At 35.8% G+C, this 25,457-nt stretch overlaps 1 protein-coding gene and 1 pseudogene across 2 annotated transcripts in view; one reads left to right on the top strand and one right to left on the bottom strand.

The window, feature by feature from the left end:
* The window catches only part of NELL1 (neural EGFL like 1), an 875,786-nt gene that overhangs the window by 695,331 nt on the left and 154,998 nt on the right, over positions 1-25,457 (top strand). The gene's annotated exons all lie outside the window — the stretch shown is intronic.
* Positions 9,425-9,553, bottom strand: LOC132662691 (U4 spliceosomal RNA; annotated as a pseudogene).

Raw genomic sequence — 25,457 nt, 5'->3', positions numbered from 1 at the left:
CTTCCTGTCACTTTTCCCCCCTTTTTTAATAATTCCATTCCTCTTAGGAATTCTACTCTTCCTTGAAATTAAGTTTTTGGGGCACCTGTGGCCCAGTCGGTTAAGTGCCGACTCTTGGTTTTGGTCAGGACACCATCTCACAGTTTCAGGTTCTGTGCTGGCAATCCCTGCTTGGGATTCTCCCTCCCTTTCTGCCCCTCCCCACTCATGCTGTCTCTGTCTCTCTCAGGATAAATAAATAAACTCAAAAATTTTTTAAACGTTTACAGCCAATTAAGTTTTCAGCCGTATTCTTACATTGTAAAATTAAATGGCTGAGCATGGGAGGGACAATTGCCAGCTCTAGTCCCTGTGCTCTGCATTCACGGTACGAGTACAGTGACATGCAGTTGCCATATGATCTACTTAGGCCGAATTCTGTGTCTCATTCATCATTTATCCCAGAATCTAGTAAAATCCCTGGCATACAATATATAGTGGTTGAATAAATGAAATTCTGGCTGAAAAATGAATGAATGCATAATCGTCATTACAATTTTATGAGCATCATAAATCACAGATTAATATGAGAAAAGAAGATACTTTTAGGGCTGCTCATGGAAAATGGCGTTTGAAATGTTCTTGAGGAGATAATGCTAGCACAAATTGCATATCTTTGTATAGGCACATGCATTATTTCGCCTTCAAAGCCTCAAAGCTCATTATATAATTATGTATACTTTTAACAAGGTACTTTTGTACTGTATTCAGCAGGTTGATTCTGCAGTTGAATCAATGTTGGTGATGTCAGTCACTAAACACAGTACCATACGACCAGCTACTGGGAATAGATTTCCCTGTGTAATTGTGATGTACTCCTCATGACAATTGCCAACGTTGGCAGTGATATGAACTGTCTGTGATGATTACAATGATTTCAGTCTACTTAGCTCAATTATATAATATTTTTAAAGTAATTTATAGTTCTCTTATGCCCCAGTGATTAGGCTTACTAAATCGATGCCAAGACAGTGTAAATGGCATTCTGGACTTGGATTTGAGACCTGGATGCAAATCCCAACTTTATAAAACTTCGTTAACTTCTGTGACTGTGTTTATCAATTATTGTTGCAATAATTCTATGTGATAAATAATTCTAAAACACAAAGGCTTACAACAGCAGACATTATTTTTTTCGGACTCACCCAAGCCTGCAGGTTGGCTAGGGCTCTGATGGTTTCAGCAAAAACCAGCTGGACTTCAGGTACTGGTTAGGTTTAGGTATATTCCAGATATTTATTCATTGTTTTTGAACTTTCAGCTTTTATACACATTCTCATGGTGATGGCTAATCCAGCTCAAGCAAAAACATTTAAATTCTCTGTGTTTCAGTCTCTAATCTGTCATTGGTCAAAGCACATGGTCAAGCCCAACATCAGTGGAGTATACATCAGTCAGGGTCCAGTTAGGGAAAGAAAGATGAGCTATTGTAAATATTATAACAATAGGGGGGGTTTTATTATAGTAAATTGATCTTATGCCAATGTGGAAGAGCTGTTCAATCAGGATCTGGTAAAGGGGTGAAGAGGAATCAGAAGTCAGATACAGGTGAGAGAAGGTTATACTGATGAATCTGACCTGGTTTGTGCTCTTAATCAGCTAGTGCTGAAGGTAGGTAGAAAAAGCCTCATATGCACGTATCTATAATCATAGGTAGAAATTGTTGTCTTGTAGATAAAATGATACAGATTTTCAGTGAACAGACTTACTAGAACAGAACTTCCTTGAGAGAGAAGTAAGGGAGAGTTAACAGGGTGTTAGTATTCCGTGGTGGAGGGAGAACATGGGAGCTAACATGTTTTGTCCTCCATTTTCCTAGAGTCCCCAGTAAAGCCAGGGTTATGTTCCTTCATGGAGAATAATCATTAGCACATATACTTTTCTGGCAAAGGAGTGAAACAAAGGTGTTTTTCTGGTGCCATTCTCAGCCAATTTAAGTCTTTGAAGTCATGAATTCATTTGGGGTTTCTGATGAAATTATTATTTTAAACCTGGCCAAAGGATTTGGATTTAGTTACTGATGGATAAACATTCCAAAAACGCTTTTCTTTCACTTTTCCTCCAACCTTTCCATTTATTTTTTTCCTCTGATAGAATGTTTCAGATTGAAAAGAATAATAATCCTGCTTTACTTGAAAACCTCAACAAAACATCTATATTCATAGGATTTTTACTTAGACACATTTTGCTTTCTTAAAGGAACCATAAGAACCACCCATCATAGCTGACCTGCTACTGTTTAGAAGAGATGTGGTGATGTCTGTGAGAAAGTGCTGAGAAAGGAAGAGAAGGAAAATGCATCTAATTCACAGATGATAGAGTATGGCCCAGTGCCTGTTAAAGCACATGCATTGTGATGTAGGTGTTCTGGAAGGTATGAAAAGCAGCACCATGAAATGACTTTGTTGTCTGTGATAACTTATGAAAGATCTATGGATGTTCTCATCAGGTGTTTAGACCTATTAGCGTTGCTATTGGAATTTTGTATGTGGGGATTAATAGGTTTATGGTCACTTCCATGATAAGCCTCCACATTGCAGTGTCTGATTCATAGACAACACTTGAGGCCTTGGATCCCACACTGGTTCATTTTGATTCTCTGGTCCAATAATTCCTAATGACATAGAAATTTTAAAGCTAACATGAGTTCCACTTTTACATTCACAGGAAGTGTTTTTAATTTGCTCATGCAAGAAGAAAGAAATTGGTTTAAAACTTTGATTGCTTTGTTCACTGAAATAGTGATTTTAGAACACTTAATATTAGACTGAAAAGTCAAAAATGTTTTAAAACATCTTGAAGACAATTCTATAAAGCTCATGGGCTTAAATATTAAAGTAACACCGACAAGTTGGGAGGAATGTAAGATGATACAAATGTCATAGCAGATTTTCAAAAAAAGGGTTTGAATCTGAGTTTCCTATTTTAGCTTTTATACTGATAAAGGGGTAATTTTTGACTTTTTAAAAACCAGCGTACGAATGTGGAAGCTGATCTATTACGGGTATGGAAACCATGTCAGGCAAAGAGGCTTCAATCTTGTCTTGGCTGTAAACAACACGACTTCAGTGCAGCGGGTAGCAAAAGTATGACTTGCTATTCCAAGAAAGTTTGCTATTCCAAACCCACACATTCCGAGCTGCGCCAGCTTTGAAATTCAAATGCCACATCATTTGGAAGTCACTTTTGAAGAGGAAAATATATTATGATGCATTTTCCCTTGTCGACTGGATTGATGACAAAACCTTTGCATGTTTACTGGTTAGAAAAGGCAATAAGCAGGATAGTCTCTTACTTGTCTGTAAGATAAAATGACCAAGTTGGTTGGTTTGGGATGTGGGTTCACAAGATTTCAGAGAGTGCCTTTGCCGGGAACACTGAAAACCTCAGGGGCACCATTTCCTTAAAGACAGGAGAAGATCCCAGTGCTTCTCTGCCTTAGTCCCTTGATTGGTTGATCTGTAAAACGATAAAAGTAATGTCTCTCTTAGTTGTGAAGATGAGATAACAGAAGCAAAATTTCTATACAGTTCTTGGGACAACTTAGATGCTTGTTACATGCTCTCTTCATCCATTGTCACAGGTGTTTGCCTTCCTCAGTGCTTCCTGGCAGATAACATGAATCCCTGAAGCAGGTACATGGAGGACAAAAGATATTAAGCTATTGGTATCACAACTAAACATGCCACCTGCCTAGATACGCTGCCTGTTAAAATAATCTATTGACTATATTTGTTCTATCTTTACAATGAAAAGCTTACATGAAATCCAACTTTTTTGATCATTCTTGCATCCCTTTGGTTTTCCACTATGTTTTGATATTTCCACTATATTTTTAAAGTTGTACTTATTTTGGCTAAAGACATCTCCTACTTGGGGTGTGTGTGTGTGTGTGTGTGTGTGTGTGTGGTTTTGGAGTATTTTATGAATGAGAATGCTGTGAATTCTTTTGAGCATTTTTTTCTACTTCATGCACATTGGAAAACAGGACATTTAGTCATTTCATCTAAGATCTTCTACAACTAAGGGCACCTGCATGGCTCAGTCTGTTAAGTATCTGATTTCGGCTCAGGTCACGATCTTGCAGTTTGTGAGTTCAAGCCCCGCGACGGGCTCTGTGCTGACAGCTCGGAGCCTGGAGCCTGCTTCTGATTCTGTCTCCCTGTCTCTCTGCTCCTCTCCTCTTCATGCTCTGTCTCTCTCTCAAAAATAAATAAACATTAAAAAAAAATTTTTTTAATCTTCTACAACTAATCTTAAATTTAAATTGCTATTTTGCTTTGTTTAGAGGCTATTTGAACATTATAACTTGTTTTAGGGAAATGTTTTGTGATGAAGTGCTCTGTTACCACCCCAGATAGGCATTTCATCCCCTGTAAAAGAACCTGGACCTTCTGAGAGACAATGCAGTGCCTTTTAGATCATAGGACATTATCTGTGGGGTGAAAAGGGATCACATTCAGGCTTCATGAACTTCAGATAATACATAGCAAAATAGAAAACACCTCATCCTGCAGCACAAGCCAACAGAAATCCTACCTAACTTCAGGAGTATATGCACCTCACCATTCCTCAGCCCGCTGCGACACTTCGATATTTCCATTTCCTTGTTTGTCACACTCTTTTACCGTTATTCCTCCCAACCAGAGGTAGCAACTTGAAGGGACTTTTCAAGTCCTATTCATTTCTGTATCCTTTACAACTATGGTCTGGAGTATAGGAGGTCCTCAATCAATTTCAAAACAAGATGCAGATGATTAGGGGGGAAACTATATGTATATTTAAAAAAATCTTTGGGTGACTTCTAAGTTCAAAACGCATTTGACCTAATTCTTTCAACTTATGGAGCAGACTACATTTTAATTTAATGGTGCTATTGATTCAGAAGGACATTTGGGATACCTGCTTTCTTCCTGCCAATATCTGCTTGGCTGAATTCCTCTACTTCATTCAAATTTATGCTTGTGTCTTACCTTCTCAGAGAGGCCTGTCCTGACTCCCTATTTAATATTGCAGCATGTTCCCTTGAGTCACCCCTAGTACTCCCAGTGCCTGTTAACTGTTCTCAGAATTCTACATTATCTAATTTTTTATTCTAATTATCATGCACTGTCCCTATCCTGCTGGAGGTATGTTTCACTAGAGCAGATCTATTGATATGTTTTGTTCACTGATATGTCTCGTGTATCTTGCATGATGTCTAGCATGTAATAGGACTTGGTAAGTGTTTGTTTAAAAAAGATATAAGTACAAGATTCTTAAAAAACAGATATCAGTTCTTATACCTGTAATATGCCTCTAAGGCAGGAGTTAGGGTTTAGACATTTTATACAGATTTACCATAATGAGGTTAGAATAGTGAGCGGTCTGTCATTAGAAAATTATCCATTTTTCCCAAGTGTGATCTGCAGAAGTTTTGCTATAGTTGAGAGGGGTCTCCTTCTGTGCTAGCACCAAAAGGGCATCCTGGGCTCTGAATGGCCATCACCCTTGTCCTGCTCTGTCTCCCTTCTCTCCTCTCCCTTTGCCGTTTAGCTCAAACTACTTCTGCACACTTGCATGCATGACCACATAGGTCTTGTGCCGTTAACGGTCTTTCAACAGGAATACAGCTAAGTGTTTATGAATGGTGGGCTCTGAATTGGAACTGCTTGGGGTTTCGCCTGGAACACACCTTTACTCCTTAGATGTGTGACTCTGGGCTATTTTTCTTTGCTGCTGTGTACTTCAGTGTTCTTCTCATCTACAAAATTTTTTATTCTAATTATTATGCACTGTCCCTATCCTGCTGGGGGTATGTTCCATCTACAAAATTGGGAAAATCCTTGCATCTTCTTTGTAGGGCTGTTTTATGAATGAATAAGATCCTACATAGAGCACTTATAGTGGTGTCTAGCATACAGTAAATTCTCAGGAATAAAATGAAAGCTATTTTAGATTTGGCTTAAGTGTACTGAAAGTTTGCATATAAGGACCATCCAAACTTCTTACCTGTCCGTGTATGCTCTACAGAGAGCCTAATAGCAAACATGCCTGTCTACTGAGTGACTCATTAGCTTTTCAATGTCCTGTTTGGTTGATTCTACCTACTATGAAGGTAAATGATCTCACGTTATCCCTAAAGATAAGTAAGAAAATACAAAACAAAATGAATTTCACACACTGATGGTATTAGTTCTTATTATCCTAGTATTTTTTAAGGAACCTGGAGCAAATATACCTGTCATTGTTGCCTCTTAGAGCAAACCCTTCACAGCCCTAAACCTTACATCACTCAGCTCAAATCCTGACAGCTAAAGGACACCAGGATATAACTCTAGTCAAGTAGTTGGATTTACTACTTGCTGCAATAGAGATATTGGACATTTTTTCAAAAGGTAGTTACTTCAAGAAAATTTTAGGGCATGGCTTTTATGTGATTTTGGTTTGTATGAGGTGATTTGTGGAGGTTTCAGGGAAGGAGAGGTCTCTTCTGGATTGAGTGCTTCAAGGAGGAAGGGACAAATGCATGATTGGGGTACCTTAGCAATTGTTATCTATGAATTAGAAATTGAGTGGATATAAAGCTATAATTGGTTAAGAAGCAGTGTAGTCATTGTTACCTGAGAGTGGGGAATGTTTGGGGTTTGTTTGTGCTGTATTCATAACTGTGCTCATACATGATTTAACTGGGATATTACTTTGGTCTCACACTATTATGATCACTGAACAAATTTATGTGAGATTGTTTAGGAGGAGAACACCTTTGCCTTAATATTAAAGTCAGGGCAGATGTCAGGTGAAAATTGTCAGCCTTCTACAACGTACTCTTGCCAACTTTTCTACTTCATTCCTCAAACTCCCAGGAATTAATTTTAGTCTTGCTCTGATAATCCTAACCAAGGACATGTAACCTTCCTTAGATTATTGGTTCCTTAGACTTTGTCATGTTTTCTATGCCTCACCCCACAAATGACCTTTCTCTTTAGTATTTGATTAGCCTCAAATTACAGTAAAAATAGTTCCATCTCCTTGGCCATCTGGACCAGATTATTGACTTCCCCAGTTGAGAGGAAGCCTGGAGACTCATCAGCTTCTCTCTCTTCCCACCAGATGGTGCTAAAAAGACTTCAGTAACTCTTGTAGGATCACCTGCCCAAACCATGAGTTCATATACACTCTTGTGTATTTTTTGGTCATTTTAGACTTATCTGTTTTATCACCCAAATGCCATGATGTTTCCCGTAGACAGGAACCAAGTCTGTGTTTATCCCTCACAACATGTAATACAGTAATGAGCATACCAGGACAATCAAGAAATACTTTACAAAATCATTGGCAGGATTACCAGAAAACAGAAAACTTATTGTCACTATGAGAATAAACCACCTTCCATCCAGTTCTTTCCTGATAATAATTACTATATTTTGGTTTAATGCAGGAAAGTAAAACAGAAAGAAAAAGGGAAAAAAAAGGCAGCTTAATTAATTCTGTTACTATATATTTTATATAGATAGATAAAACTTAGCCCTTGGTATAAAATTTCTATTCTTATTTTACATCTCCTGTAACCCTGTATTTTCTGTAAGCTTCTCATTCCCCATTCATTTGTCATAACTCATTAAAGAGAATCTATTTGCTGACAGTATGTGCTATTTTGGGATGAGCCTCCAAAAATCCTTCCCAAAGCTTGTTTTAAATACTTCCATGAGCACTCCACAGTCATATCCTCTCTTCACATCTCAGTTGGGCAAAATCGTCAATTTTTCCTTTCTTAAGAGATTCAAGTAAATGTACTAAATAAAAAGTGTGTTTTGGGGACACCTGGATGGCTCAGTCGGTTGAGCATCTGACTGTTGATTTCAGCTGAGGTCATGATCTCGTGGTTGGTAAGATGGAGCCCTGCACTGGCTCCACGCTGACAGCACAGAGCCTGCTTGGGATTCTCTCCCTCCCTCCCTCCCTCTCTGCCCTTCTACCACACTCTCTTCCCCCCACCCCCCTCAAAATAAATAAATAAAACTTTTTTCAAGTCTGTTTTGTTCTGTTTGAGAAATCTGCACCTGTGGTCAACAGTCACAGCATTAAAAATGCACATACTTGGATTTGTTGTCTGGTTGGATAATTTTGCCCTAATCTTGATATTTTATATTTATTTACAAAGACAAGAAAGGAAAATAGTTAAACAAAAGCCTCTTGGAAAGAGGAGTTATTCTTACTATTGTTTGTGCATAAAACAATAATCTTGTCTGCTATTGAGAGCAAATTTTGAAAACTGTGTTTGAGCTCAAAATGTATAATGTCTCATAATTCACTGGATTCGCTAAATACTTGACATTAAAAATAGAGACAGTTTCAACAACATAAAATTATTATTTGGTTAAAAACAATTTCTTTTTCTTGTCTCTTTTTTACCTGCCTCCCACATAATTAAACGTAATGAGGAATATATCTTTTATATATGTCAATTTATATACATATACATATTTATATATACCTATTTATATACATCAATACATCCCTTTAAAACTATATAGCACAAACCTCTTTGTGTGCCTCAGTAGGGCTCTATGAAGTGGCTATGAATTGTTAATTCTCCTTTTTACTTTTCCCACTAAATTTTATATAGGTAACATCAGTGGTAATGACTGAATCCAAAGAAAGTCAAATAAGCATTTCCTACGTACCGTATCATAGACTTGTAAGGTTGGTTCATGGGAGACAGGACACCATAGGAGAGACTGAAATCCAGAGACAGTCCTGTCAACTACAGCTTAGGGTTTAAGTGGGACACATACTAAACTTGAAGTAATGGAAGGAGGAGGTATGGCTCAAAAGGTAAAGGAGGGTATGGGAAAAACACACAAGTGGGAATCTAGGCTATGGACAAGTCTACTGAGAATAATGAGACCTAAGATGTAGTAAAACACCATGACATGGAAGAAGAAAGTCAGTGGATATTGAGACAGGTGGGAAGACACTAACTGAACTTCTAGCCTTTCGTTCTGAAGATAGATCCCAACCCTGGGTATTATAAAATATTAGGAAATGAATAATCCACAAGAATAATACATATTTCAATTCAGGTCATACATGGAGGAAGAGGGAAAGGGTTAAGAGCTGAGTTAGACCATACCTCAACATAATAAAGGAGATATATGAAAACCCTACAGCTAACACCATACTCAATGGTGAAAAACTGAGAGCTTTTCCTCTAAGGTCAAGAACAAGACAAAGATGTCCACTCTTGGCCACTTTTATTCAACATAGTAGTGGAAGTCCTAGCCACAATGGTCAGACAAGAAAAAGAAATAAGAAGCACTCATATTAGTAATGAAGTTAAATTGTCACTGTCCACAGATGACATGATGCTATGCATAGAAAATTTGAAAGACTCCCCCAAAAAACTACTAGAAGTAATTCAGTAAAATGGTAGGATACAAAATTAGTACCCAGAAATTGGTAGTGTTTCTAGTAGCAATAGTCATGCTTCGGATAAACCTCATTGGTTACGATACTGCCACTGTGCAAAGCCAGTAGTGTTTCTATATACTAATAACAAAGTAGCAGAAAGAGAAATAAAAAAAGAAAACCATTTACAGTTGCACCAAAAAGAATAAATTTAACAAACTAGGAATAAACTTAACCAAAGAGGTGAAAGATTTGTACTCTAAAAACTACAACAACTGATGAAAGAAGTTGAAGATGACACTAACAAATGGGAAGATACTCTGTGCTCACGGATTGCAAGAATTGATACTGTTAAAATGTCCATATTCCCAAGGCAGTGTACAGATTCAGTGCAATCCCTATCAAAATACCAACAGCATTTTTCACAGGACTAGAACAAATAATAATAAAATTTGTATGGAACCACAGAAGACCACGAATTGCCAGAGCAATCTTGAAAAAAAGAAGCAAAGCTGGAGGTATCACAATCCCAGATTTCAGGATATATTACAAAGCTGTAATAATCAAAACAATATGGTACTGGCACAGAAAGAGACACAAAGATCAATGGAACAGTGTAGAAAATCCAGAAATTAACCTACAATAATAAGGCCAATTAATCCATAACAAAGGAGGCAAGAATATATAATGACGAAAAGATAGTCTCTTCAAGAAGTGGTACTGGGACAGGTACCTGCAAAAGAATGAAACTGGACCACTTTCTTAAAAATAAATGCAGAATGGGTTAAAGACCTAAATATGAGACATGAAACCATAAAAATCCTAGTAGAGAGCACAGAGACAGTGATTTCTCTGACATTGGCCATGGCACCATTTTTCTAGATCTGTCTCCTAAGACAAGGGAAAGGAAAGCAACAAAAACAAAACCTATTGGGACTACATCAAAATAAAAAGCTCTTGCACAACAAAGGAAACCATCAACAAAACAAAAGGACAACCTACTGAATGGGAGAAGATACTTGCAGATGATGTATTTGATAACCAGTTAATATCCAAAATGTATTAAAGAACTTGTGCAACTCAATACCAAAACAAAAACAAAAATAAAAACAAGCAATCTGATTATAAAATGTGCAGAGGACCTGAATAAATGTATATAATATCTTCTGATTATATAGAAGAAGGTTTATTTCTGATCACTGATTGATCATATATTTACAGAGAGGACTCAAATGGCACTAGCAGAGGCAGGCAGAGCTGGTTTAGAGGGGAGGGGGAAGCAATAAGGCCCAAATTGTTACTGTGGTCACTTGATCAATGTTAACTGAGGTAAAGCATAATAAATAATTGATGTCTTCTGGAGCCTAGGCTCCTACTTTAAGGACTATTTCTTGTTAATATTATACCTTCTTGGATTTAGCCAAGGAAGAGGAGCATCCCAATTTGACCATATTTCAGCTTCAGTGTTTTAGGTGTTGGGTATGACTTATGATGGTTTTCATCCATTCCATTCTCCAAAGAAGTAAGCATTTTACTAGATTTTTCTCCTCTCTCTCTAAGCCACTCATTTATGACCACTTCTAGCAATACACACTACCCATTTTGTCAATCTGTTATTAAATCACATTCTTGAGCTGTCTCACAATATTTTTAGGTCTTTTTTTAATATTTATTTATTTTTGAGACAGAGAGAGACAGAGCATGAACGGGGGAGGGTCAGAGAGAGAGGGAGACACAGAATCTGAAACAGGCTCCAGGCTCTGAGCTGTCAGCACAGAGCCCAACGCGGGGCTCAAACTCCTGGACCGCGAGATGGTGACCTGAGACGAAGTCAGACGCTTAACCGACTGAGCCACCCAGGCGCCCCACAATTTGTTGCTAATAATACACTATTTAGAGTACAAAACTGAACTTTCGTGAGGAATGAAAATTTTTTTTTTCCTTTGAGGAGGCTTTGTTTTTTCCCAGAAGTGTGACTAGAATAAAGAAGAATTTCTCTCTACAGAGCACAGAAAGAACATTGTTAGGGCCTAAAACACAGGAGGTGTGAAAATGTTTATTATTTCACTGTCAAAGTGTGTTGGTAGCAGAAGAATTTGTGTGTCAAGAAGGAAGCAGCAACAAGCAACATCCAGTGCTGCAGTCAAGGAGAATGAGGGGAACAAGCCCCTGGAATTTGGGAAAGACAAAGACATGAGCACAACTTTGTGAGAGCAGTTTCTGCAGTGTTGAGGTCACATGACTGCTTGCCTTCCTCAGAAGAGTCAGCAACTTTCATTTATTGTTCATCAACCAGAATATTCGTTACAGGATTTTACCTCCGACAACCAGACTTACTTGACCGAGTTTTAAAAGATCTGTAAAATTTATGAAAAGCAGGACTTGATAGGTATTATCTGTAGTTACAGTTGTACAGAGCTTCTGCGTCTTTGCAAACCTTTGGAACTCCTTTGTTGTTAAATCTCTCCCATCTTACTGTTCACATTTTGCTTACTAGGATCATTTCTAAACCACTTTTGCTTTCCCAAATCAAACTTTGGCTTCCCTTGTTTCTTCTGTCTCACATGTTCTTCTTGTTCTGCCTTTCAGAAAATTGCCTAGTTTGAAGTACCTATTTATAATGTTTTCTAGGACAACACTGAAACAGTGTATCTTTTCTCATTCTGGGCCATGTGAGTATGTTTACCACTCATTTGTCACCTGACATACTTTGTTGTGTTCTAGATTAACTTTGGTGTGCTTTATTTTCTTGGCTGTAACACATAGTTCTCTGGAGTGAAGATCATGCTTTGTACTTTGTATTTTCATGTATTCTGTGATTATATGTACAATCATTAAAGGCTGTGTGATGATGTGGCTTTTAGCATGAGATGTGATTTTTCTTTTCTTATTTTTAATTCCAGTTAACATACTGGAATTAGTTTCAGGTGTATTGGTTTCAGGTGTACAATATAGTGATTCACTATTTCCATACATTACTCTGTGCTCATCATGGCAAACACACTTCTAAATTGCCATCACCTGTTTAACTCTCCCTACCATCCATTCCTCTCCCCTGTGGTAACCATCAGCTCTCTATAATTAAGAGCCTGTTTGTGGATTTCTCTTTTATTTTCCCTTTGCTCGTTTGTTTTGTTTTTTTAAAATTCCACATAGGAGTGTCATATGTGTCATTTCTGTGACTGACTTATTTTGCTAAGCATTATACTCTCTAGCTCCATCCATGTTGTTGCAAATGCCAAGATTTCATTCTTTTTGTGGCTGAATAATATTCCATTACACACACACACACACACACACACGCACACACACACACACGACCTCTTCTTTATCCATTCATCAATCAATGGACACTTGGGCTGCTTCCATAGCCTGGCTATTGTAAATAATTCTGCACTAAACATAGGGTGCATGCATCCTTTGAATTAGTGTTCTTGTATTTTTTGAGTAAATACCCAGTAGTACAATTGCTATGTCATAAGGTAGTTGTATTTTTAAACTTTTTGATAAACCTCCATACTGTTTTCTAGAGTGGCTACTTTGCATTCTCACCAATAGTACGTAAGGGTTCCTTTTTCTCTGCATTCTTGCCAGCACTTGCTGTTTCTTGTGTTGTTGATTTTTGCCATTCTGACAGGTGTGAGGTGATGTCTCATTGTACTTTTGACTTCCATTTCCCTGCTGGTAAGGGATGATGAGCATCCTTTCCTGTGTCTGTTGGTGCTCTGAATGTCGTCTCTGGAGAAATGTCTGTTCATGACTTCTGCCAATTTTTTAAATGGATTCTGTTTTTTGGGTATTGAGTTTCATATGTTATTTTTTTGTTTTCAAATTTTTATTTAAATTCTAGTTAGCTTGCACACAGTGCAATATTCGTTTCAAGAGTAGAATTTGATGATTCATTACTTTGGTATGACACCCAGTGCTCGTCATAACAAGTGTATTCCATAACAAGTACCCTTCACCCATTTAGCCCATCCCCCCTCCATCAACCCTTAGTTTGTTCTCCGTCTTTAACAGCCTCTTATGATTTGTCTCCCTCTCTCTCTCTCTCTTTTTAACCCCTTCCCATATATTCATCTGTTTTGCTTCTTAAATTCCACATATGAGTGAAATCATATGGTATTCGTCTTTCTCTGGCTGACTTATTTCACTTAGCGTAATACACTTTGGCTCTATCCACGTCATTGCAAATGGCAGGATTTTATTTTTGATGACTGAGTAATATTCCCGTATATTTATCTATTATATCTTCTTTATCCATTCATCAGTTGGTGGACATTCGGGCTCTCTCTATAGTGTGATGATTGTTTATAATGCTACTATAAACATCAGGGTGCATGTACCCCTTCAAATCTATTATTTTGTATCCTTTGGGTAAATTCTTTGTAGAATTGCTGGATAATAGGGTACTTCTATTTTTAACTTTTTGAGGAACCTCCGTAGTGTTCTCCAGAGTAGCTGAACGAACTTGCATTCTCACCAGCAGTGCAAGAGGGTTCTCTTTCTCCATATCCTCACCTCTGTTGTTAATATTAGTCATTCTGACAGGCCTGAGGTGGTATCTTATCATGGTTTTGATTTGTATTTCCCTGATGATAATTGATGTTGGGCATTTTTCATGTGTTTGTTAGCTATCTGGATGTCTCTTTGGAAAAGTATTTGTTTATGTCTTATGCCCATTTCTTAACTGGGTTATTTTTTTGGGGGGGGGGGGTGTTGATTTTGTTAGGTTTTTTTTATAGATTTTGGATACTAACCCTTTATCAGGCATCTTGTTTGCAAATATCTTCTCCCATTCTGTAGGCTGCCTTTTAGTTTTGTTGTAGTTTCCTCACTGTGCAGAAGCTTTTTATCTTGATGAAGTCCCAATAGTTCATCTTTGCTTTTGTTTCCCTTGCCTTTGGTGACATGTCTAGTAAAAAGTTGCCCCAGCCAAGGTCGAAGAAGTTACTATCTATGTTCTCCTCTAGAATTTTGATTGTTTTCTGTCTCACATTAGGTCATTCATCCATTTTGAATTTATTTTTGTGTGTGGTGTAAGAAAGCGCTCCAGTTTTATTCTTCTGCATGTTGCTGTCCAGTTTTCCCAACATCATTTGTTTAAGAGTTTGTCTTTTTTCCATTGGCCATTCTTTCCTGCATTGTTAGAGATGACTTAACCATATAGTTGTGGGTCCATTTCTGGATTTTCTATTTTGTTCCATCAATCTAAGTGTCTGTTTTTGTGCTGGTACGATACTGTTGATTACCGCAGCTCTGTAATATAGCTTAAATATGGAATTGTGATGCCTTCAGTTTTGTTTTTCCTTTTCAACATTGCTTTGGCTATTCAGGGTCTTTTGTGGTTCCATGCAAATTTTAGGATTGTCCATTCTAGCTCTGCGAAAAATGTTGGTGGTATTTTGATGGGAATTGCATTAAGTGTGTGGAGTGCTTTGAATAATATAGACATTTCACAGTGTTTGTTCATCCAATCCATGAGCATAGAATGTTTTTCCATTTATTTATGTCCTCTTTAATTTCTTTCATAAGTATTCTATCTTTTTTTCAGAGAACAGGTGTTTTATCTCCTTAGCTTTATTCCTGGGTCTCTAGTTGTATTAGGTATAATTGCAAATGGGATTCATTCCTTGATTTGTTTTTCTGTTGCTTCAATACTAGTATAAAGAAATACAACACATTTCTGTTTTTTTGATTTTATATTCTGCAACTTTGCTGAATTCACATATTAGTTCTAGATATTTTTTGGTGGAGTCTTTCAGGTTTTCTACATAGAGTATCATGTTGTCTGTAAATAGTGAAAGTTTGACTTCTTCATTGCCAATTTGGATGCCTTTTATTTCTTTTTGTTTTCTGTTTGCTGAGGCTAAGACTTCAGTACTATATTAAATAGTGGACATCCTGTCTTGTCTTCTTCCTGACCACAGGGGAAAGGCTCTCAGGTTTTCCCCACTGAGGATGATATTAGCTGTGGGTCTTTATAGATGGCCTTTATGAGGTTGAGGTATGTTCCATCTATCCCTACTTTGTTGAGGGTTTTTATCAAGAATGGATGCTGTGTTTTGTCAAATACTTTTTCTGCATCTATTGAGAGGATCATAGGGTTCTTATTCCTTTCTTTTATTAATGTGGTGTTTCACATTGATTGATTTGTGAATATTGAACCAGCCTTGCAGCCCAGGAATAAATCTCACTTGATCATGGTGAATAATTATTTTAATGTATTGTTGAGTTCAATTTGCTAGTATCATGTTGAGAGGTTTTGCATCCATGTTCATCAGGGATATTGGCCTGTAATTGTATATTTTAGTGGGGTCTTTGGTTTTGGAATCAAGGTAATGCTGGCCTCATAGAAATGAGTTTGGAAGTCTTCCTTCCATTTCTATTTTTTGGAACAGTTTGAGAAGAATATGTATTAGCCCTTCTTTAAATATCTGGTAGAATTCTCCTAGGAAGCCATCTGGCTTTATTTTATTAAATTTAATAAGTTTTATTAAAATTTTTTAGTATTTTATTACTTCTGGTGCAATTATAAATGGGATTATGTTCTTCATGTCTCTCCTACTCTTCCCATCCTTCCAAGCTCCTCCTTGAAAGAGATTTGTACTTAAATCCTAACTCCCACATGGTGGTTTTCCAGCTGTAAATTGGGGACAGAGATACCTGCTTCTCAGGGCAGCCGTGAAAATTGAAATTATGTGTGTTAATTATTTGGCACTTGTGTTTCTTTATAAATGTCAGTTCTCTGTCCTTGTCATTTAATTTAAAAATCTGGCATCAGTATGCAGCACATCTTCAGCAAGATGTTTTGTTAATACTTTGGCTAAACAAGTAGTTCTGCACTAAGTTAATTTTGACCTTGTTTCTTCATTGGATACACCATGAAAACTTGATTAAGAAAAGTCCAGCTACATGGAATGTATAAGCAGAAGTTTTGCTGTTACTTTTAACATTCCATTTTAAAAATGAAAATACATGATTTAATCAAAATAACTAACAAATAGAAATATCTATCTATAGGCCCCTGTAATAGAAGTTCATCTTGAAGTTCTTTACTCTGATCCCAAGTCATCAGAAAATACTTATTTTTATTTCAGTTACTAAAACAAAAAAGAAAATTGACTGATTTTTTAAAAAATGGCTTACAGGATTCACCCTGTCACCCTGTGTATTTGGTTAATGCCTATTCGTTCTTCAGGTGTCAGTTTAGATAAATCTATTATAAGAAGCCTATTCCAATTGCCTAGGGTTGTGATTCAGAGTCCCGCTTCTGGAATCCTATGAATCAACCCTTTATTAACTGTAGCCATATCCTTCCTGGTTTGTCTCCATCCAACAGTTTCATAATTGCATTGTTCCTCTTCATCCTTATCACTGATCATTCTCTAACACTTAGCACCATAAACCTCTCAGAAGAGGCACACTCAGCAAGCACTTGTTGAAGACAGGAAAGAAACTGGACTAAATGAATTTTAATTAAACAAGAAATTCAGTTATTCATGGTAGTCCACCTATATCAAGCACTGCAATTAGGTTTTGGGGGCATTTAGATAAAGTCCCTCAGATATTAAGCACATTGAGTTATTTCACATATTTTAATTGGGCACCTATTATGTGCATGGAACTCTGATGGGTTCAGCAGAAGCATCTCTTGTCTTCAGAGATATTTTGTACAAGTCTCTGTTCAGCACAGGATTGAAAGGAGTCAGGCCCTAGGGCAGCATTGGAGCTGAGGCATCACGTGACATTGACACCTCAGCACCACACTGGAGAGTTTACCTACATGAGAGGTGAGACTAGCAGTGGAAACAGTGAATATGGATGAAGACACGGATAATCTGAGACCCTGGAGTAGAAACTGGCCACAATTAGCTTTATTCCCTGTAAGAAATGTTTGTTGTCTTTTGCTTTTTGTTATTTGTTTTCATTGTACCCTTCCTTTTTGTATCCTAATTGTAAACTACTAGGATGGCTAGTGCTTAATGAATGATGTTCAGTATTTGTGTTATTGAATGTGTGCCCTTGTTTACCTAAAGGGCTCCTGGTGTGAAGCAAAACATGATAGGCATGAAATTGGAGGGTCTTTTGTCTTTTTTAATTTTCTTCATAGTTGAAATGGAGGGTTTTTTTAAATTTTTATTTCATTGAAAATGGAAATTTTCTTTTTTTATTATAAAATGAGCAGTTTTATTGTAGAACATTCAGCATATATCAAGTCATAAATAGAAAAATAATTATCACTTTTTGTCTTTCCAACCAGAGACACCCTAACATTTCATAGGTACAATTACATTTCTCCGTATGTACATATACACATTTCTCTTGATAGCAACCTCCTGACAACATAAGAAATGATGGCACATTTTAAAACTAAAAATGAAATCATGCTACAAAGAAGTTTTAAACTTTTCCCCTTAACAGAATATAATGAATATATTTTTAGGCAACAGACCTACATTGTCATCACCCTAAGCAGTTTCTTACTGGTGAACAGCAAAGAAAATTTTGATGGCTTACTAGCTGAGGAATTGCTTCATCTCTGCACATTTTTTGACCTGATCCTTGAATAAAATTTCTGGAAATTGTTCCAGAAGGGTGCACAAATTGAAGGATGTTATTATACACAGCCAAATTGTTGTCCTTAGGATTTATACTTATTAATACTCCCACCAGCTGGATAAGAAAATGCCCATTTCAGCACACCACCAACATGGGATAATTTCATTTTTTGAGTCTTTGCTAATTTACAATTGAAATTCAATTAAAAACATATTTCTAATGAAAATCCATCTTACTGATCTTAGAAAGTTTGATGTTACTGTTCATTACATTTCCTTACATTTTCTTTGCATTTTGTTCATATTTTACCCAGTAAGTCTGTATGTTTTGTTTTAATCTGCTAATCCTTCTTAAAATCATGTTATTATAATTTATTTGTAATTATTAGTTTAAGTGTTGCATACTATTAATCAAATGTATGTGCAAAATTCACCAAAGACAGATAGACACACACACACACGTATGTATGTATTATCTTTAGCACGCTATTGAGGTCTAATTGATATAGAAAAAGCAGCTATTTCAAGTGTAAAATATGGTAAGTTTTTATATAGATACAGACCTGTAAAACCATTACCACAATTAGGATGGTAAAAGTATAAATCAATCCTAAAGCTTCCTCATCTGTCTATGTGATTTTCTCTTCCACTCTTCTCTGCTTCCCTTCCAACCAAAAATCACTCATCTGTTTTCTCTTACTATGTTAGTTCCATTTTCTAGAGTTCTGTATCAGTGGTACCACGTAATGTGTACTCTTTTTTTGGTCTGATGCATTTCACTCAGAATAATTACTCCTCATTTCTAGTGGTATCTCGCTATTTTGTGTGGTTATAATCTGCATTTTCTTAATGACTAATTACGTTTGGCATCCATCCATGTGTTTTTTTTTCTTGCCATTCATATATCTTGTATTGTCAAGTTTCTGTTCTCTTTTATTCATTTTTTTAATTGGGCTTTTTAAAAAAACTGACTGGTCCTTATATGGGTAAATTCCTTTATCTGATATATACTTTGTAAATATTTTCTTCCAGTATGTGGATTGCCTTTTCAGTTTCTTTGAAGAGAAGTTTACAATTTTGATGAAGTCCAATGTATTTTTTTTTATAGATTGTGCTTTTGGTGTTTCATCTAGGTAACGTTTGACTAACCTATTGTCCTGAAGATATTCTCCAGTGTTTTCCTTTAGAAATTATATTTTATTTTTATTTTTTGGTTTGTATGTAAGCATATGATACATTTTGAGTTAACTTTTTGTAAATGAGGAAAAGTATGGATCAGAGTTTTCTTTTTCTTTTGGATGTGGATATTGATTCTTCCATCATCATTTGTTGTAAAGGCTAACCTTTCTCTATTGAATTGCCTTTGCACCCTTGTCAGAAGTGAGTTGGCCATGTATAAGTGAGCCTATTTCTGGACTCTCTCTTCTTTTTCATTGATCTATTTGTCTATCTTGAAACCAGCACTATAGGAATTTATCATTGTTACTTAATAATAAGCCTTGAAATAAGGTAGAGTGAACCCTCTATATTTTTTCTGTTTCAGAATTATTTTATTTTTTTTAAAAAAGCTTTCCAACACATTTCCCTTTTGCCTTGTTGGTGACCTGTTAACACTAATGAGAATGAATAGTTGTGATACATCTGTAGTTTCTGGGAGGTCGGAAAAGGAGAAATCTTTTATTTTATTATTGTTCATTTAATTTTAAAAATCAAAATATCCATCCAAAAATATATAGACTCTTTTGATCTGATAGCACAGCTCAAAAAGAAGTGAGCCATCTGTGTCCTTTTCTTTTCATTATAATTTCATGTAATCACTCTGTGGGATAAATCTGGGAGATATCCAATGAATTTTCTGCAGATCTTTAAAGACCAAGAAACATTGTTAATTTAAAAAAGAAATACTTTCAGGCTTAGTCTATAGAGTGTGTTTTGAAAATGCATCACACTTTGAATATTGGTATTTATAGTTATAGAAAGAAATATGATTTATCCTATTGAGGGATAAGCTGGTATAATTGATACATCATCTGATGATACTAGTTACAATCTGGATGAAAATTACAGATGATGGAGTCATATCTTAGATATCCTTTGTACTTTAAAAGTACTGTTGACAATAAAAAAAGTTACTATTGCACAAAGCTGCTGGAGACACAAATCCTATCCTGAAACACTATCATATTAATTTTAAGTCTACATGATGAGTTTGGAAGAAAGGCTGTATGTTGACTCACATACATGGAAGAAAACAAAATTTGACACACAGGAAAGGAAGAATGGAACTATACACAACGTGGGCTCCTTCTGTATCTATTATTGCTAATAAAATATTTTTAATTCCAGTTTTGTTAGCATACAGTATTACATTAGTTTCAGATATATAATATAGTGATTCAGGAATTCCATACATCACCCAGTGCTCATCACCCAGTGCTCATCACAAGTGTACTCCTTAATCCCCATCAACTATTTCACACATTGCCCCACCCATTTCTCCTTTGGTAACCATCTGTTCTCTATAGTTAAAGAGTCTGTTCAGGTTTATCTCTTTTTTTTTTTTCCTTTGTTCCTTTGTTTTGTTTCTTAAATTCCACACATATGAATGAAAGCATATGGTATTTGTCTTTGTCTCACTTATTTCACTAAGCATTATACTCTCTATCTCCATCCATGTCCTTGCAAATGGCAAGATTCTATTCTTTTTTGGTGGCTGAATAATACTCCATTGTGTGTGTATGTATGTGTATATATATGCATACCACTTCTTTATCCATTCATCTATTGATGGACACTTGGGCTGCTTCCATAATTTGGCTGTTGTAAATAATGCTACAATAAGCCTAAGGATGTAAGTGTATCCCTTTGAATTAGTGTTCTTGTATTTTGGGGTTAAATACCTTGTGATGTGCTTATTGGGTCATAGGATAGCGCTATTTTTAATCCTTTTATGAACCTCCATACCATTTTCCACGGTGGCTACACCACTTTGCATTCCTACCAATAGTGCATGAGGTTTCCTTTTTCTTCACATCCATGCCAATACTAGTTTTTTGTTGTGTTGTTCATTTTAGCTATTTGGACGGTTGTGACGTGATATCTAATTGTAGTTTTGATTTGCATTTTCCTGATGATGACTGATGTGCCGTTAGGCATCTTTTCATGTGTCTGTTGGCCATCTGGATGTCTTCTTTGGGGAAACGTCTGTACATATCTTCTGCCCATTTTTAATTGGATTGTCTTTTGGGTGTTGAGTTGTATTTGTTCTTTATATATGTCAGATACTCTTTATCAGGTATGTCACACTTGCAAATATCTTCACTCATTCTGTAGGTTGTCTTTTAGTTTTGTTGATTGTTACCTTCACTGCACAGAAGTTTTTTATTTTGATATATTTCCAATAAGCTTTTTATGCTTTTGTTTTCCTTGCCTTAGGAGATACATCTAGAAAAGTGTTGCTATGCCTGATAATCTGAGCAATTGCTCCGTGTTCTCTTCTCTAGGAATTTTATGGTTTCAGGTCTCACAGTTAGGTCTTTAATCTATTTTTAATTTATTTTCATGCATGTTATAAAAAAAAGTGGTCCAATTTCATTCTTTTGCATGTAGCTGACCAGTTTTCTCAACACTATTTGTTGAAGAGACTCTTTCCCATTGGGTATTATTTTCTGCCTTGTTGAAGATTAATTGATCATATAATTATAATTGGGTTTACTTCCAGGTTTTCTCTTCTGTTCCATTGATCTATTTTTGTACAGTACCATACTGTTTTGTTCTCTTGTCTATTTTTGTGCTGGTACCATACTGGTTTGTTTACTACAGCTTTATAATATAACTTGAAGTCTGGGATTAAGATACTTCTAGCTATGCTTTTCTTTTTCAAAGTTGCTTTGGTTATTCAGGGTCTTTTGTGGTTCCATATAAATTTTAATATTGTTCTAGTTCTGCACAAAAATGCTTTTGGTATTTTGATAGGGGTTGCATTAAATCCGTAGACTTCTTTGAGTAGCATAGACATTTTAACAATATTTGTTCTTTGATTCCATGAGCAAAGAATGTTTTTCCATTTCTTTATGTCTTCAGTGTCTTTCATCATGAAAGAAACTTTCATCAGTGTTTTGTAGTTTTCAGTACAGTTCTTTCATCTTTGGTTAGGTTTATTTCTAGGTATCATACTGTTTTTGGTGCAATTGTAAATGGGATTGTTTTCTTAATTTCTATTTCTAATGCTTCATTATTAGTGTATAGAAATGCAACAGATTTCTGCACATTGATTTTGTACCTGTGACTTTACTGAATTCATCTATCAGTTTTAATAGGTTTTTTTTGGTGTAGTCTTTTGGGTTTTCTATATTTGGTATCATGTAATCTGCAAATAGTGAAAGTTTTACTTCTTCCTTACCAATTTTGATGTCGTTTATTTCTTTTAGTTGTCTAATTGCTGTGGCTAGGACTTCCAATAGTATGTTGAATCTAAGTGCTGAGAGTGGAAATCCTTGTCTTGTTCATGACTTTAAGGGACCCTCTCAGTTTTTTCCTGCTGAGTATAATGTTAGCTGTGGGTTTTTCATATATGCCCTCTTCATTGAGATACATTCCTCTAAACCTACTTTGTTAGGGCTTTTATGGATGAATACATGTTGCACTCTGTCAAATGCTTTTTCTGCATCTATTTAAATGATAATAAGGGTTTATCCTTTCTCTTATTGATGAGACATTTCATGTTGACTGATTTGTGAATATTGAACCACCTTTGCCTTTTGGGAATAAATCCATCTTTATTGTGGTGAGTGATATTTTTTTATGTATTGTTGGATTCGCTTTGCTATTATTTTGTTGAGGATTTCTGCATCTATGTTCATCAGAGATAGTGACCTATATTCTGTCTGTGTGTATGTGTTTGTGTGTGTACATGTTTGTGTCTTTATTTGGTTTTGGTATCAGGTGATATTGGCCTCATAGAAGGAGTTTGGAAGTTTTCCTTCTATTTTTTTGGAATAGTTTGGGAAGAATATTTACTAATTCTTTAAATATTTGGTAGAATTCACCTGTGAAGCCATGTGGTCCTGGACTTTTGTTCATTGGGAGTTTTTTGATTACTGATTCTATCTCTTTGCTGGTAATCTGACTGTTCAAATTTTCTATTTTTTCCTGGTTTAGTTTTGGTAGGTTATATGTTTCTAGGAATTTTTCCATTTCTTCTAGATTGTCTCATTTGATGACATGTAGTTTTTCATAATATTCTCTTAACAATTGTGTTTCTGTAGTGTTGGTTGTTATTTCTCCTCTTTCATTTGTGATTTTATGTGAGTACTTTCCCTTGATGAGTCTGGTTAGTTTATCAATTTTGTCGATCTTTTGAAATAACCAGCCTTTGGTTTCACTGATCTTTTATTTGTTTGTTTGTTTTAGTTTTTATATAATTTATTTCTGCTCTGATATTATTTTTCCTTCTGCTGGTTTGGGATTTTATTTGTTCTTTCTCTAGCTCCTATTGGAGTAGGGTTATGTTGTTTGTTCAGATTTTTCTTGCTTCTTGAGGTAGACCTGTGTTGCTACAAACTTCCCTCTTAGGACTTCTTTTGTTAGAACACAAAGGTTTTGGATCATTGTGTTTTTATTTTCCTTTGTTTCCATGTACTTATTGATTTCTTCTTTGATTTCTTGGTTGACTCATTCATTGTTTAGTAGTCTGTTTAACTTCAATGTATTTGGGCTCTTCCCAGACTTTTTCTTGTACTTGATTGCTAGTTTCATAGCATTGTGGTCAGAGAAGATGCATGGTATGTCTTCCTTTTTTGAGTTTGTTTAGACTTGTTTTGTGGCCTAATATAGAATCCATTCTAGAACATATTCCATGTGAACTTGAAAAGAATGTTTAGTTTTCTGTTTTAGGGTGGAATGTTCTGAATATATCTGTTAAATCCTTCTGGCCCAGTGTGTCATTCAAAGTCACCATTTCCTTTTTGTTTGGATGATCTTTCCATCCATGTAAGTGGGGTGTTAAAGTTCCCTACTATTATTGTGCCAGTATCATTTAGTTCCTTTCTTTATGTTTGTTATTAACTGTTTATGTGTTGGGTATGCCTGTGTTGGGTGCATGAATATTTGCAATTGTTACATCCTCTTGTTGAATTTTCCCCTCACTAATGAAATAATTTGAATAGTCCCTCTTTCAGCATTCATATTACAGTGACCTTCCTTTCATTTTGTATTAGGATACATTGATTATTGAAATGCATGTATTTTGTTAAATATCTGCATATATATTTTAGAAATAGTAGGAAATGAATAGATGTTTTTACCATGCATTGTACTAAATACTTCATTTATATCTTCTGATTTAGTTCTTCGAAAAACATTAGCAAGGCTGATATGTCACTTTACTGATTATGCAATTAAGGCTGAGTGAGATGCATTGGTTCAAGAACTCAAAACTAGTTAGAATTAGAACTGGGATTAAGTTTGAGGATATTGTGATTCTAAAGCCTATGTTTTTCCCAAAGACAATTATACAAATACATTGCTATAAAATAATTGTGGCCTACATTATAAGGAGGCTCTTCTCCAGAGGCTGTGTTCAGACTACCAACTTGGCAATTCCATTTAGGTTCAGTTCCTTCAAAAACGTGTAAACTGTTCTGGGAAAATAGAATCAGGAATTCACATTTAGTGATATTTGGTGGTCTAAAAGACAATGACATATATTTTAACTCAGCCTGACAGGTGCTAAAATGTTTGGAGCCAATAAATAGGGAAACTGATTTTTCTCCCCTAAGAAATAAAATCCTTTTCAGAAGTTTCTTAATTATTTCCTTTGTGGGGTGTGTGTGTGTGTGTGTGTGTGTGTGTGTGTGTGTGTACATGTTTACACACATGTGTATGTGTTTATGTAAGAGATAGGGCAACATTGTCTAAATGTGGTACTTAATTGCAGTCAGAAGTACTTTTGTGCCTGAAGTAGTACACATAATATTCTTTCTTTTGGCACGTGGAAGTTAATTATTGCAAGCAGGAAAACAACTAAACAGGAAAAGTTGAGAAACATTTATTAATGTTTCTGTCACACTAGAGATTTTCGCATATAAATCCTCATGTGTTCTTCACAGTGTATGTGAAGTAAGAAGTCCCTTTATTTGAAAGATGAAAACTCTCAATGCAAAATATACTCACTGTCTTTCAGTGCTTGATATCAAATGTCTAAAAAATGGTCATTTCATGTACTTTGCCTGGGTATTTTGGTTATAGCAGGTGGGCAAACCTAGCCCCTATTACTCTATTTTGGCCAGAAGTGAAAGCTATTTATTTTTCTCTTAAATGACCTTACTAGTTGATGTCTTTCAAGGAATTGTTCATTTGATCTAAGTTGTTTAATTTATAGTTGTTTATATCACCTGATTATTGATTTGACCTCTCTAAAATTTGTGCTTGTAGTTTGTCCTTTATTTCCTCTTAAGAATTCTGCCT

Source organism: Panthera onca, chromosome D1 (genome assembly GCF_046562875.1).
Source record: "Panthera onca isolate mPanOnc1 chromosome D1, mPanOnc1 haplotype 2, whole genome shotgun sequence".
In the NCBI taxonomy this organism is placed as follows: domain Eukaryota; kingdom Metazoa; phylum Chordata; class Mammalia; order Carnivora; family Felidae; genus Panthera; species Panthera onca.
Note: the sequence above shows the minus strand (reverse complement) of the source record. Positions and strands in the feature narration are given on the sequence as shown.